This window comes from Podarcis cretensis, assembly GCF_951804945.1.
Source record: "Podarcis cretensis genome assembly, chromosome: 5".
Classification (NCBI taxonomy): domain Eukaryota; kingdom Metazoa; phylum Chordata; class Lepidosauria; order Squamata; family Lacertidae; genus Podarcis; species Podarcis cretensis.
Genome location: NC_137174.1, coordinates 25,622,251 through 25,635,540, shown reverse-complemented (window position 1 = coordinate 25,635,540; position 13,290 = coordinate 25,622,251).

The following is a 13,290-nucleotide window of genomic DNA, read 5'->3' as shown; positions in this document are numbered from 1 at the left end:
GTAACTACAATCAGCTCCATCCAGCTTAGTTAAATCCACTTGAATTGGCGATCTGCCTGTGAGCAACGGATATCAGAAAGACTCCTTAATAGTGCATTCCTATATAAGTTTGCTCATAAGTTAATCCTGTTGAGTTCAATAGGAATTACTCCCAAGCCTATATAGACTGGCAGGTCTAAAGCTACACAGCAACTTTAAGGTAAAAGGTAAAGGTAAAGGTACCCCTGCCCGTACGGGCCAGTCATGTCCGACTCTGGGGTTGTGCGCCCATCTTGCTTAAGAGGCCGGGGGCCAGCGCTGTCCAGAGACACTTCCGGGTCACGTGGCCAGCGTGACGAAGCTGCTCTGGCGAGCCAGCACCAGCGCAGCACACAGAAACGCCATTTACCTTCCCGCTATAAAGCGATACCTATTTATCTACTTGCACTTAAGAGTGCTTTCAAAGTGCTAGGTGGGCAGGAGCTGGGACCGAAAGACGGGAGCTCACCCCGCCGTGGGGATTCGAACCGCCGACCATGCGATCGACAAGCCCTAGGCACTGAGGTTTTACCCACAGTGCCACCCACATCCCGCACACAGCAACTTTACTATTCAGCAAAGAATGACTGGTAAATTACCAGAAGGTCTCAAAAGGAATTAATGCATGCATAAGTAACTGGAAGATAATTGGTTGGAAGAGTTGACAGAGTTGTTAATGTAAGTTTTTATTCCCTGTTCTGCTCCTGTTACACTCTGTTCCATCCCCACTGTGTCCTCTTCTGGGTCCAAAAGGACCCGAGCATCAGTGGCTGTGTGTCAACTGGCCGCATGCAAAATTGTTGCCGCCTGCATGTATTTTGCAGTTTGCAAAACAGCAGCTAGAGATGGATGCCCAATTGCATTTCCATGTCTTATTCCAATTCACGAATCTGTCCTGTTTCTGCATTGGTGTGTGATTTATTTTTTGAAAAATAATCTGCATGAAAATTGGTACTTAAACACATCTTTATATAAAACTTTCTCATCAACATATTGTCAACAAAAACGCAAAAGTTAAAATGCATCTCAATACAGTTTTGGAAATGCATCGGAACACTGAAGAAGTGCAAGAGCCAATGCATGGCTATCTTCTGTCCACACATTTGTGTAGATCAGGCCAATTCATACTGGTATCGGTAAATATCAAATTGCTCAAACATCAGTAAAAGGAGGTTTATCAAGTCCCTTTTGGGCCACCATTGAGATTTTGCGAGAACGCCAGCCCCGCAAGAAATTCCATTACTCTTGTTCACATTATTTTTACTTCCCTCAAATTTTCATGCATGTTTCGCCAAATTTGCTGCAGATTTCGCTTTGGAATTTGGTGCGTCTCGCCATGATTTGTACTTGGCTGGTAGCGTGCATTTTTTTGGAGTTGCATGAGTTTTTCAGGCCTGTGTTATTTGCAACTACAGACCATCATTTAAGGAGCTGTCTTTTTTTTAAGTGTTGTGAATGAGCAATATGATTTTTTTTTTGTTTATCAGCTAACAGCTTAACAAAAAAAGAAACCCTTCTGAAAAACAAAGACATAGGTGTCTACCAAAAGATATATGAGCCCATCAGAATTGTGCTTTAGTAATGCATTCTCAAAATATGTATGATACAGAACCACATTTGGATGCTTGTGTGAAAAGATGGATGCCTCTGCTATGCAGGTCTCTTTTGGATGCTTGTTTTATTTCAACAACTAATGGATTTTGGAAAGGTTTTACCTGAAGTAAGCATCTCACTCTAAGCTTTGTTTTATAAATGAGCATCTACTGTGGGCAACCACGCAGAAGTAGCAACCCACGGAAATCTTTCCCTATCATGCGTAAATTTCAACAGCAGAATTTCTTTCCCTATGCCAAGAGAATTAACATGCTGATATAGCACATATACGATTATGGTCGCAGTGCCAACCTATTTTGTACTCTAGGCAAGCCAAACTACTTGCACCCACCCCCAAAATAATAATTGCTAACTTCAGCGTTCAGAAACAGATGTCTCATCTCACAGAAAAAACCCGAAAAGCACAAAATTTGAAAGTGCTAAAGTTAGTTTACTTTACAAGAATATAATACCACAATATTTGATTAGCTTTCACTAATGCAAAAGAAAATGTTTTAGCACACAAATTATTGTGAATAATCTTGTGAACTTTGATGTTGAAATTTAAGTCTCTTAAGTTTCAATTTCAGGCATATCAAAATCTCACTTTGTGTGTCTTTTCCTTTGCAAATTAAGTCACCAATTATTGCAAGTCAATTGCTTATTAAGTACATGTTCAGTTAATACAGTTGCCGAGCCAACTAGCCTGGAACAAGGCACATCAAAAGAAACATTTTAGAAAAATGTTTTGTAAACCTAATATTGGGAAATCACGTTGCCAAAAGACAGAACTCTACAGCACCATCTGGTATCAAAGTGTTATAATGCATTTAAAACACTAATAATAATAATAATAATAATAATAATAATAATGAATTTATTATTTACTAATGTAGCTAAGTCATTAGTCTAATTAATTTGTTGATTAGATTAGATTTGTATATTGCCCTTCATCCAAAGCTTTCAGAGCTATTCACAACAGAAAAATACAAAACTAGAATACAAATTACATTATAAAACAAAAAGAAACCAATCTCCCCCACTCCTACAAACACATTTTCAATGCCATAGTATGTCAATCAGCCCAATGTCTGGTGCCTAAAGATATGGAATGAAGATGCCAGGCGAGTCTCCCTGGAGGCAGCATTCCATAAACAAGGAGCCACCACAGAAAAAGGCCTGTTCTCAGGTTGCCACCCTCTGGACCTCTCATGGAGGAGACACGTGAAGAAGGGCCTCAGATTATGATCGCAGGGTCTGGATTGGTTCATATGGGGAGAAGCGGTCCTTGCAGTGCCATAGTCTTGATCTATTTAGGGCTTTATGGGTCAAAATCAGCACTTTGAATTTGGCCTGGAAACTAACTGGCAGCTATTACATTCAGGCCAGGATCAGTGTAATATGCTCAAACTTTCTTGCTCCAATGAGCAACCTGTCTGCTGAATTCTGCACCGGCTTAAGTTTCTGAACCATCTTCAGGGGCATATAACATATAACATGGGTAGGCAAACTAAGGCCCGGGGGCCAGATCCGGCCCAATCACCTTCTAATTCCAGCCTGCGGACGGTCCGGGAATCAGCATGTTTTTACATGAGTAGAATGTGTGCTTTTATATAAAATGCATCTCTGGGTTATTTGTGGGGCATAGGAATTCGTTCATTTTTTTCTTCAAAATATAGTCCGGTCCCCCACAAGGTCTAAGGGACAGTGGACCAGCCCCCTGCTGAAGAAGTTTGCTGACCCCTGACATAAAACATGTTGCAGTAATCTAACCTAGAGCATAGACAACAAAAGTTAGACTATCCCTGACTATCTAGCTGGGCCACAGGCTGGAGCTAATGGAAGCCAGTCTGCACCACTGAGGCTACCTGGCTAACAGTCTTATCTGTCTTATCTGGTCCCACCCCAGTTTTATTGCTTGTTCTCAATGGGAAATGATGGAAAGTTCAGTCAGATTAAATCCTGAGAAATGGCCATGGGTTGATTATGTACTGTATGTATTAACTTCCAGAACACTGAGAGTAACTGGGGATTGTATATAAGACTACATAAAAGCTGCAAGGTCTAGTCTCAGCCTTACAGTCTAATTGGCCACATAGTAAGAAAAGAGAAAAAATATATATGAAGGGGAAAGATAGGGGAGGAAGATCAGTTTTGAGAGTGAAGAGCTGATCTTTCAACTAACACATGGACTGGTCTCCTTTCCCACACTAGATCCAATCAGTTCATTTTAATCGAAAAAGAAATTTTGCACCAGCTGCTGATACAAAGTGCTGACCAAAAAAATGAACGATAATGAACCATGCAAGCTTCTTAATTTACTTAGCTTACATAATTACATTTCTACCTCCCACTCGGCACAATAATTGCATGGATGCCCTGCTTTGGAAGAAGGAAAAAGAAAACATTTGTGGCACCTTAATGGGAAGGTTTAAATGATGCGGCCCCGCTATGGGACAAGATGCTAATAACAGCGATCAATAACGAAGCTTTGGGCTTGTGTTTGTTTTAGTTAAAACCATACCCCTGGTTGCAAGAGCATTGCAGCTCTAATTTGGATCAACGGTAATTGCCAGCTCTCCCAGGTGTTGCAGGGATGAGAAGAATTGATTCTGAAGATTTGGCAGGTTAACGCAGTCAGGAAATCCTTTCTCAATTTCCTACCTTTTGTTTAGTCTTTGGTCTCTCTATGTGTAACAACAAACAACCCCTGTGGTGCTTTTGTAAATATTTCTCTGGTTGCAGAGTTGCTTTTGCAAAGTAACAGCTTGATGATACACCAGGAGCAGAAGTCATGGGTTCTCATCTTCAAAGCCTTGAATGGCCTGGACCCTGTATCCTACCTACCTGTCCATCCCTTTATCTCAGATGTAAGCCTCCTTTGTGTCATTGTACTCACAAGCCTTGAGATTTGCCTGAGGATGGTCTGCCAGCCTCCAGGAACTAGAGATCTAGGAGACACACCAAGCTCCATTAACTATATGTTCCACTACCAGGTAAATATATTTATATGTAATTGACTGTAACACCCACCAAGCCTTTTCCCTCAAAGTGAGTCATCAACTACAACATATCTGACTTGTGGAAGATTTCCAGCATCTCCTAACTGGTAATCAGAGAAAGCTTTGCATTGTAAGCAAACTCTGAGCAGCTTGCTAAAGCTTTTGACAAGCCTCCTGTTATAGCATTTTGCCAGCCTCCTAATCGACACAAACTGTTTGTGAGAGCTTTCTTCGAACCGTCCTCTGGCAATCCTGCATCTCATCCTCATAATTCCAAACACTATGTCACCTGTATGTCTCTCATGTAGGCTGCACCAGAATGGGTAGAATATATTGCATCAAACATGGCATCGCCTGCAGGTCCCGCAATATAATTTATATCTGTCAGAGCTGCCCCTAGGTCCCAGCTCACAGAGGACCAACGCCCGATCGTCGTTATGTACAAAAGTCTTTATTGAAGTTCAACTTCCATTCCAAAGCCGCAGCGCGCAGCCCTACGTCTTAAACCCTAGACCGGCGAAATCCCGTCTGAATCTCCTCCCCTCTGACACCAGTTTAAGATCCTAGCCCTGCTCCACCTTTTCCGTTGTTCTCTCCTCCTCTGGGTCCTCCTGCCCGCCGGGGCTTTCCCCTTTCTGGACTCTTCCGACGCTGAGTCGGCTGACTCCTCCCCCTGTCTCCGGCGGGCTTTAGGACCCGGTTCCCAATCCTCATTCTCTGCTGTCCCGCGCTCCTGTACATTTGAACTTGCCTCTCGCGCCAACCCAGTGACCTTCCTCCTGACCGTCACACTGCTTCTGTCACTGCTTCCCTCTTCCGGGATACTGCCCGGATCTGACCTCCCCTCCGTTGTCTGGCTCTCCGATGGAGGCGTGGCCAGCCCTGACTTATCTTCACTCCCTGGTGTGGAATCCTCTGCCCTCGATACCTGGGACTCTTCCCCCCCACTATGCTCTGGTGGGGAAGCTGGTCCTGATTTCCAACTGCTACTCTGGGAGTCCCTGCTGGCCCCTTGCTCCTGGAGTGTCCCCCTTGGGAATCCCCTTGCCCTGGCCACTGGCGCCCCCTTCTGTGAATTTTCCGATTCGCTGGAGAGGCTCATGGAATCTCTCGGGCCACTGTCATCTTCTCCTATGCTGCCCTCATATTCTTCCCCTTCGCTCTCCATCTCCCCTCTTCCCTGTGCTTCTGCTCCTGAACCCCTGACAATATCATTGAATGGAAAAATCCCAGGATGATGTTTTGCTTGTCAGTGTGAAAAGGGGAGGAGGAAAGCATTTATGGAGTTTCTGTTAATTTTGCATTTCAGGGGTTTTCTGTTTATTATTAGTTTGGTTGCTACTGTTTTGTAATTTTGATATGTTTTACTTGAATGCTGTTGGTAGCTTTTACATTTTAATATTTGTACATCACTTTGGAGATTTCTTTTATAGAAAAGTGATCCATATATACCATTTGTAATACATAAATTCAAATAAATTATGGTGCTGTTTTTGATTTACACCCAGTTAAGGAACTGGAGGGTCTGACTCCACCTCCAACAGAATATTTATCTGTATTTACCCCACCTGTCATCAGATTTGCATGTTATCCAAAAGTGAGTCAAGTGGCCACATATTTCTGCCATTAGAAAGGAAAGTGAGAGAAACCTGGAAGCTCAATGAATGGGGCAAGACCAGCAAAGGATTTGGGACTAATGCCAAGCTCAGTGAAAGAATCACAGGTTGTATTGAAGAGAGGTGAGGGAGAACAATACACATTTTTCTTGAATTATAATATAACCCACATTTATGGTACCTCTGTTCCTTTTTCATGGACCCTAAATAAGAGAACCCTAAATAAGGGGTCCCTATAGAGTTAGGGGCCAGTCCCCTGTACTTTCAGTCTATTCATTCAGAGTTAATTTCCCAGCAAATTTCATGGTGTGGTCTGCAAAACTATTGGCTGCTTTGAATAAAAAAAGCAAAGTTATGAGGTCACCCTCCTACACATTAAAAGAGCAATCCTTTTGCCTTACTGGCATAGGATGCCTGCCTATTTCTGGCCATCTTTGACTGGTGATTAGAACTGAGAAGTTAAAAGGCGCTTGCAAACCTTGAAGCGTAATGTACTCTGCAGGAGATGTTTATAATTGTACGTCTTCTTGCCTCCAACTCTGCATATTTCACTAGAATTGTTTCTTTTGAAAGCAGCAACAGCCAAAACTCATTCTGTGCTAGGTAAGAAAGGGGAATTGAGAGAGAAGGTAAATTCCACAAGCTCAGGGTGTTTTGAAAATTACTAGCTTTATTAAAAATGAGAGTTATTGTTTGCAGGCAGTGAAAAAACCAGATACTTAATGATGAAGCCACCTCCCTCCTACCCTCCCACAAATGCATTTTCTGTTGTTTATTCCTGCTGTGTTGACCTTTTCCCCCAGCCTCTCTCTTGACCCCTTAAAATCAGGCTTGTGTACTTGACTGAAATTGCCCTCATTAAATTTACTGATTATATTTCCACTTCAATCACTTTCCTGCCCCCCTGCTTTTTGACCTCTGTTTTCTTCCATACAGTTCACTATCCTCTTTTGCTTCATGACTTGGGTTTCCACCATTCTGTTCCAGGCTGCTGCTGCTCCCGCTTTTCAGATAGCTTATTCCATTGGCTATTTAGCAGGTGCAAGATTACAGTTGCAGTCGCCATTTTAACATTGCCAGCAGCACAGTACAGTGGTACCTTGGCTTACAGGCGCTTCAGGTTACAGACACTTCAGGTTACAGACTCCGCTAACCCAGAAATAGTACCTTGGGTTAAGAACTTTGCTTCAAGATGAGAACAGAAATTGTGTGGCAGTGGTGCAGCGGTAGCGGGAGGCCTCATTTGTTAAAGTGGTACCTCAGGTTAAGAACCGTTTCAGGTTAAGAACGGACCTCCAGAACAAATTAAGTTCTTAAGCAGAGGTACCACTGTATCTTTTCCTTTTTAAAATATTTTATTAATTTTCCATTTTATAATATTTAAACACACCTTCATTATCCACTTTACTTATTTTGCTCATGCGAGCCTGTCAACTTCCCTCCCTCCTCCCTCATGATTTTCAAAATTCATTTGTATATCATAGCATTTATACATTTTACGTTTCACTCATTCACAATTTTAAAGTAAATATAAAAGGGTAGTAACAATTATCATTACAAGTCTTTTTATAACCCTGCTAGTGTTGTTAAATGCTTGCAATGGTCCTTCAACTATTGTATAAATTTACTTCAGTCTTTTTGGAAAGCTTGATCACGTTGGTTTCGGATTTTTCTAGTCAGCCTTGCCAATTCCGCAAAGTCCATCATCTTCATCTGCCAGTCTTTTTCCGCTGGTATTTCTTGTTGTTTCCATTTTGGGGCTAAAAGGATTCTTGTTGCATACATAAACAATTTTTTTTTTTTATCTCCCTTTGGTATCTTTTCACCCACTATACCCAATAAAATTGCTCCCGGCTTTTTAACAAAAGTGTACTTATACATTTTCTTTAATTCATTATGTATAATTTCCAGTAGTGCAGCATCTTTTCCAGTGGTTGCTGTGGGAAGCAAGGGAACAAGGCAGACAAAAACATCAGAGCCTGCTCCAGTCAGACTGGTCCCTCCCATTGTAGGGCCAACAGACACTATCTGCCCTGTGGGGATCAAGTGAGGCAGTCAGGCAACGGCCTGTTCTGAGAAACAATGGGAGATACATGTATGGTGGCTTGGCAATGACCTAAGGCTTCCCTTCTCTTTCTGTGACCAATCAGGATGAAGCCTACTATAACAGGGCCAACAATGAGTTTTACTGGAGAATGCAGCTAGCAACCTCCAAGTAGTAAGCAAAGAAGGGATTATTATTTTTTTAGTAACCCAGCTGGAGATTTTCCTCAGGCCACATAGGCATCTTCTTCTTCTTCCTTCTTCTTTGGTGATCACTCATAGCCGAGTAAGATTGTCTTCCATAAACACTGTTTTAACAACGAGTCTGTAAGTGACTGTGGAGGCCAATTCTGGATCCACACATCCTTCCACAGTGGGGACATTGGTTTCTGGGTGGGAGTTGGTCATAGTGTGGATTTGCCAAGCGTGCCTTCCTCTTAGCACGTTTCTCCCTTGCATCCTGAGTTTGAGTGTCTTCAAAGCCCATGACACCTTTGGTAAAGGCTGTTCTCCAACTGGAGAGCTTGCAGGCCAGTGTTTCCCAGTTGTCAGTGTTTATACTACATTTTTTTTTAGATTTGCCTTGACATAGTCATGGACAATTGCTGGCCCCTAGCCTGCAGCATTTATTCAGTGAATTACGTTAATAGTTTCACAAGTTGTACTAAGGAGCTGTTAGCATGAACTGCTGAATTAGAATTGTTTGTACTCAAAACCACCTATTCTAAGGACTCAGCTACATTAGTAGAGCAAAAAAATTCTATGTGATTTTTACATAGCATCCCCACCCCCTTTATGTTATAATGATTTAATTTCTGGGATTTATAGTGGGCTTTTTCTGTGTGTAGATCCAGCCCCAGAGTTTGCATTTAAGTCCCTCTTTGGTGAGATATTTTCTCCTGGAGATATTCACTGGTTCACCAGGGGACAATATCTCATGAAAGAGTGACATAAATGCAAACTCTGGGAATATGTGGTTTTGAGTAGATATATATTTAGTATACTGGATAAAGCAGAAAACCTTCGGTTTGCATTTGCAAGTTTCTATCTTTTTTTAATCAAGTGATTTTCAGATTATGCCTCCTCTCACTTTCTAAACAGTTGATTGTGGCAAAATAGAAAAGATTGATTGCTATTTTAGAAATGGCAAAGTATGTCTATTTTTATGGTGTCCGTAAAGATGTTCCAGTAGGCAGATTTACTCTTGTCTGCCATCCAATGGCTCTGTATCTATTTTTTAATACTATTAAGGTTTAAAAGAAGAAGTGCAACAAAACAATGTGAAAACAACAATACAACTGTGGGGGTGAGCTTGAAGAATCTAGTCTGAAGGACGCCAGATTCCCTGGATCATATTCCCTGGATCTCTAGAACAATCTGGTCAAGGTCACAGACTCATTTTTCATTTTCATATATAATTAACATGTTCTAAATCATTCTACAGATAATTTTCCAAGGTTTTGTTATTGGGCGGCAGTTTTTCAAAATGGCAGTTTACAGGTGAGTAAAACAACCAGAAGTGTGAAATGCAAGATGACTCAGAATTTCTCAAATGTTTTTCTCAAGTTCACTTAAATACCTGGCCAAGAAAATAGAAAAGAGATTAATGACCTTTTATTGTACTGATAACTTTGCCTTCTTATTTTGTGAACTGACAAGAAATTCTACATTAGGAACAGATGAGCTTAGGGTAATAAAATCCATGCTGGTTGTGTGTGCTGTGTCAGTCACAAAAACATACTCCCCATCAACAAATGAAAAGAAAAATCTGTATGTTTTAACTCCATCCTCTTCTTAGTGGTTCTTAGCATTGAGAAAATGTGATATTAACTGAAATGTGTTTTACCTGCAACATTTCTTCTGACCAATGTAACATCACAATGATGCAATTTACATAGCATAATGTGTGCAATTTAAACCACTTTTTAGTGGTTTTAGATTAAATTCCTGGGAATTTAATCATTATTATTAGGGAAGCAATCCTATGCATAAGAAACTGGGATAAAGCGAGCCAGTGTAAATTAAGCTCAAGTAAAGTTACCCTATGGAATTAGCCTCGTCTTGTGTCCCATGATGTAAGAGAAATGTGATATTAATGTTATAAACTTATATTTTATTGCAAAATACACTGGTGTTTGTTTTTTGTTCAAAATATAATATTGAATGTATACATGGACCTTTGGGCCCTTGCTGTGAATCTTAATCCCACCCCAACATTGAAATCTCTTTTCATTTTCATATAGCAAACCTTTTTGGAAGCCAGGAAATGTTGATCCATCTTTTGTATGCATCCAAAATGGAAGCTCTCGGAAATGCATTTCATGGCTGCTTCTAATCCATGAAATTGTTGTGAGTCTGCATGAATGTACCATTGATGCTGGCCAGCTTGTGTGTAATTTTGATAACAGATGTTCCCTAGGATAGATGTTTACAGCTATCCAGGTGCACACAAGCCATTATAGACTTGGTGGAGCTTTGGGGATGGGGAAGAACCTAGAAATAATATAACATTGATACCTGCACGTTGAAAGTATCTGCTTTGCCAGGTTCTCACGATTGCACTTGATCGCACAAGCACCAAACAGTATTTTTGCAAGTATTATGTAAGCAACATGATAGCATACTATAGAATTTGGCTCAGATGGGTGCCTGTAGAGAATTTAGCTTCTACTTCACTTTCAAAGAGCATGCAAGAGAAAACCATGTAGGCGATGTATCTATGGTTGTAGCCCTAGTCCTGCAGTCAGGCCAGGACAATGTTGCTTCTTGGGCTCAAATTGATCTCCTTGGGCAGCTTTCATGGCAGATGAAAAATGATGGACTTTGCAGAACTGGTGAAGCTGACAGGAAGAATTCAGAGTCAGCAAGACCAAGCATTCCAAAAGGACTGGAACAAATTTTATATTTGAAAGACAACTGTAAGCAATTAACATCATTAGCAGGGTTCTCTGAAGGGACAATTGCTACCTATTCAGGTTGAGAAATATAATATTTTAAGCAATGATATAACAAGGACAGGAAACAAAGCGAAATGTAAAGATGTAAAGTTTAATTTTGTAACCCATCAGACGGGAGGGAGGGAAGTCGTTAGACTCAGTCGAGCCAAAGAGATAAAATAAGAGGGTACGGTGTTACGTAATGTGATTATATGTAATGGAAAGTTCTTTTGCTATACATTACAACAATGACCCTTGTTTTGTTTTTTAATAAAAAATAAAAAAATAATGAATGCGTACAAAGCATGACAATAATAAGAATAGGCATTACCTCACCTTTTCTAGGTCACTTCCTGTAGAAACAGTCCAAGAGACACTGGTGCAAGTGGCAGAGTATCTCTGTATCTCTAGACTCCTGGCTCTGACTGGTAGCTCCAGTCCATTTGCTGTGGGAGATAATAAAAACCAACTGGGAGTTGATTTTGCAGCAGTAGTCCATTCAAAACAGCTAGTCAGATTATGAAAACTTGCATCATACGCAGAATATGGAATGATGCTTCTTGGATATTAGGGATAGGGGAGAATTTTGTTTGGTCCACATTTTTAACCAATCCTACTGAAATATACAGAGTCCTGTCATGATTTCATGCTCTTTATTGCAGCTTGTAAAACAGTGATTGAATTGCCCCCAAACCTCAGGCTTTTATATACATTATTTACACAATGAGTCCCATCTGATTGGCTGATTCTGCTTCCCTCCTGGAGCCTGATTGGTCTTTTCCTGCAGGCCAATCAGTTGTTGCATTCTAGGATCCTACTTGCCTATTGTTCTAGGATCCAAGCTTAGTACATAACACCTACCTATCTAATTTGCAGCTCCTGGATTAATACATAGGTCAAAATGCAGTTGTTCCTTTGGACTGCACACTTCTTTAAATATTGTGGTGCAGCTTCTTCTTCTTCTCCTCTTTAAAAAAGCCTACAAAAATGTGTATTTCATGGGGGAACTGCATGCAGAAATGTATGTTTTAGGAGAAAATAAATGCAACTTAAATGTGGATTAACTGCGTGGTTTTTCTTTTTAAAGACTCTGCAAAAAAGGGGGGATATTGAATGGGCTTTTGACTGCATGCTGATTTCTCCAGCCCTATTCAATAGCCCTTGGAGCTATAGGAAACCCTGCTTGTGGACCATCATTCCAGAGTTATGGCAATGGGAAGTTTGGTCTCTCTTACTCTAAGCTTCCCATGAAAGAAAGGGGTCATTCCAAGAGCTAGAAACAATAAAGTGTCTCTCTCTCCCCACTTTTTTTTTCTTGCCACCCTCTGAGGAATTTGCAGAGATGCACTCTGTGAGCTTTCTACCATGCAAAGATTGCTCCTGTGCTGGAGGAATTCCCAGATAACTAGTTAAAGCTGACGTTATGGCCTCTGGGCTCTACAAGACTGGAACGATTGGGGCTTTATTTACAACTGAGAATTGGGCCAATAGTAACCTGGAGCTGTTTTCAGACAGACAGCTCTCTGCGTTTATGCTTGCATACAGCTGTTTTCTGTAGCTCTGGGAGGTATAAACTATGCCCTGCTTGCGCTGTCAACTATTCTTGTTTTAAAACCATGTTTCCTAACAACCGTGAAGGCTACAAATGGCAAAAGAGAGTCCAGAGAAAAAGATGTATAGTGGGAAACTTATAAGCACATCCTATGTTCTATTCATAGGAAATTCATGTAAAAGCATATGTTTTCCCCTTCAGGCACAATGAGATTACGGTCTACAGCAGGCCTGTTCGATCGGTGTTCTTCAAAGATGAATACAGCTCCACTATGCCCATTTTTGGACCTGCCAGGTGCTTAATAATCTCCCTTAGGCAGTCCTTGGTAGGGAGGGAAAACAGCAGAGGCCATGATGCAGTGCTAAGGGACTGTGCAAGGGATATAGATACACCGAAAGAATTGTAGATCAGTGGTAGAATATATCCTTTATATGTAGAAAGTCTGAAGTTACTCTCCTGACAGCTCTTCCAGGTAGGGATATGAAAGGCTTCTGTCTGAAATCCTGAGGTCTGTACACCATGAACTGCAG